This window comes from Engraulis encrasicolus, chromosome 13, assembly GCF_034702125.1.
Source record: "Engraulis encrasicolus isolate BLACKSEA-1 chromosome 13, IST_EnEncr_1.0, whole genome shotgun sequence".
Lineage (NCBI taxonomy): Eukaryota > Metazoa > Chordata > Actinopteri > Clupeiformes > Engraulidae > Engraulis > Engraulis encrasicolus.
This window is the reverse complement of record NC_085869.1, coordinates 21,908,675-21,912,076: the sequence shown is the minus strand read 5'-3', so window position 1 is coordinate 21,912,076 and position 3,402 is coordinate 21,908,675. Positions and strand designations below refer to the sequence as shown.

Here is a 3,402-nt window from a genome sequence, read left to right as displayed (position 1 = left end):
GTGCTGTGCTGTGCTGTGCTGTGCTGTGCTGTGCTGTGCTGTGCTGTGCTGTGCTGTGCTGTGCTGTGCTGTGCTGTGCAGTGCAGTGCTGTGCTCTGCAGTGCTGTGCTGTGCTCGGCCCTTTCCCCCAAGATGGGACCCGTCTCAAGGAACCTTGGGAGATAAACACAAGACGCCTCTGTCCTCAACGGAGTGCCAATCACAAGTCACACACACACACACACACACACACACACACACACACACACGCACACGCACACGCACACACACACACACGCACACACACACACACAGAAACACAAGACAGTTGTGTTCAGAGCTGTCAGCACATCATATCCTCTCTTTGAATTAAAACAATCTTGCCATTGTTGCCCCCTGATGATGGCAGGGTCGTGAAGGCACCAAGACCATATCACTGCTCACTGGTGCTTTTCCGTATCTGCATTGTCCAGAAAAAACGACAATAAGCACATTTCAGAAGTAGAAAAGAAATGCAATTATGTATTTGTGTCACTTGCGGGGCATAATTACCCAGGCCAACAAAAAGATGGGAGTCGTTGATTCCATAAAGCCATTCTATGATTGCAATAGTGACACCAAGAGCTCGTCAATGTCATTGCTATGGCAGGTCTCTGGTGGCACCCCCCCCCCATCCCTGCTCTCCTCATCGGCCCATGATGCACACACACACACACACACACACACACACACACACACACACACACACACACACACACACACACACACACACACACACACACACACACACACACACACAGTCTTTGCATGCAGAGATCATTTGAAGCCACACTATGGGTTTCCTGAAAGAAAGTTTCCATGACATGTGGCAATCCTTGACATTTGGATGTGATTGCCAGTGTGGGTTTCTTCCCCCATGCTTCTTGGTCAACAACAATTCTTAAAGGTCCACTGGAAAGTGGGCCCCAGTAGTTTCAATGTTTTCGTCCATGGTGAGCCCTCATTTGTTTATGCCCGCGTAAACATTTGGGCAGCATCAAACCATACAGTCCTCTAAATCCCTTGTCACTCCCATTGTCTGCTTTATTTATGCTCTTTTTGCCAAACTTGGAAGACAGCTATTCCACAAGCACTGAGGAGGACAACTTTTATTTCTGACCCAGAAATATTAGACCTATTCCTGTTCATTGTATGAGGCCTGTGATTCTTCCTAGAGAGCACGTTATCTACAAAGTAGGCTACACAAATATTGACAAACTGTTGAAGGAATATTTCATTTACAAAGTGTAAAAACAAACACGGGGGATATGAATGGTTGTAGTTCTCTGCGGTGCTAGGGTATATAAGCCATAAAGGGCATACATTTCAAACAAACGAATGCCACATTTATCAGGCATGGCGTTCGTGCGTGTAATTTCTTATTTTCCAGGAGTAGGCGTATCGAAAGTGTACACACGATACATTGATCACGCGTTACGCATGGTTTTTACACAAAAGTGTGAGATCAAGATTTCAAAACGGCCCAGGCCAGTTATCACATATTACATGTCTAGTATTGGGGAGCAGCAGCCACACCAAACAGGCCTAAAACGAAGGACCTTTGGGTTCAGTAAACCACCCTAACTCCCTTTAGTTGCTGCTTTTACGCATGCAAATACGTTGGAGACAGACGAAAACAAAGGCCCGCATTCTCTCGCTATTTTCCAAATAATTTACCTCGCCAGTCATATTATTATGTGGCCACAAACATTTCAATTGGATATTGTCGTTCCACGCGAGAAAACTGTACAATATCTATTCTGCGTCTGGGGAGAAAACTTCCAGAAAGAGTTTCTGAGTTCAAATGGATTTGTATTTCACCAGTTCATTGTCTTTACTGTAAAAATTCAGACACAGAAATTTGAGTCAATGGGGTGTACTTCAGGATAGCCTAGTTTTCACAAATGTTTACGAATACTTTTTCAGAAGCTTAGCCTATAAAAAGATAAGTCTCGTAACAACCAGTTCTCGGAGAATCGTTAACGGGTCTGTAAATATGAGACTTGTGCTGTACATCACGAATAGCAAATACAAAGCCACCTCAGCAGAAGTCTACAAACAATGGACACTTTAAAAGTGTAGACGGAGCGAGACGAGCAATTGTAATACTCACAGAGCGATATAAGAAGAACAGATGTGAAAGCGAACGGACTCCACCGCCTCCGTCCCATAGTCATGACAGAAAGGAGATGTAGACGAAGTTCCAAAGTTTTCGGTTATCCCAAATCTCAGTTTTTCTTACTATGCTAAGAGGATATTGTCCGGGGGACATGTATTAACGCAGTATGCACTGCGACAACAGCTTGGGCTGAATATTTTTGGCAGGAGTTCCGTGTAGGCGGATCCAGATGTTTTTAATCCAGCTGTGTGGAGCTAGGGTCCCGCCCAGGAACTGGACTTCATTAATAACAAATTCTAAACGATTGCACGAAAGCGAATTTGTTTAGATTATTTACTATATTTAATTTTCGATTTGGAATGCCCGATGTCTTTATCTCTAAAGTTGCCATTACGCATAGCCTTTCAAACGACTAAACGTATTGAATAGCCTCAGGCTGTGCTCCATTTGACACTTCACACACACGTATTATTATAACATTTTATAATGGCAAAAATATTAATTACCCGAATAAAACATAGGATTAATATGATATCATGACTGAGTGCGTTTTTGTCTTGGGCAAAAGCGCTTGCCACAGTCTAACAATAGGCTAGTATAAGATGCAATACAATACAATGCAATGCAATAAACCGAGAATATAATACAATACGATACAATGCAGTGCAGTGCACTACAATACAACACAGTTGAAAGATTCCAAATAACTATTTCTTGGGTTATGGGGGAACAGTTATGATCATATTAATAGCACATGACGCGTACATACGCGTACAATCTATGCAAATCAACTATTGCAATATAATAAGGGCGGATAGTTGGGCTAAATAATTATTGTCTTGTAGTGAGTGACTAATGACAGGGCTTCAAGTCATATATCGTCAGGTGATAGAGAACTATAGCAGTGTTTCCCAAACTTTTTCAGATGGAGGACCACTTTGTCCCCCCAAAGATGTTCAGGGACCACCTGTCAACTGAATTTACAGTTTGCGGGTGCTAAAATGACACCGCAAATTTCAATGAAGATAATTTATTTTTATTCACATTTAGAAATCTCTCTTGTTGTGGTGAAAATGAGACCTGAACTATGTTTAGCTTTGCAATAATGTTACAAACATAGCCTTCTGCTAGCTTGTCTCGGAAAAGCAGAAATCCCCTCGCGGACCACCTGAGCTCTGTCACGGACCACTAGTGGTCCCCGGACCACACTTTGAGAATCACTGAACTAGAGGGAAGAAAGCGCAACCACAACTGCGCATGCGGTG

At 43.0% G+C, this 3,402-nt stretch overlaps 1 protein-coding gene across 1 annotated transcript in view; it reads right to left on the bottom strand.

The window, feature by feature from the left end:
• Nucleotides 1–2,378, bottom strand: part of tgfbr2l (transforming growth factor beta receptor-like) — a 23,335-nt gene extending 20,957 nt beyond the window's left edge. The window contains exon 1 of the mRNA XM_063213442.1: nucleotides 2,132–2,378. The gene's annotated coding sequence lies outside the window, so the exon portion shown is untranslated. The remainder of the gene's footprint in view (nucleotides 1–2,131) is intronic.
• Between the last annotated feature and the right edge of the window lie 1,024 nt (nucleotides 2,379–3,402).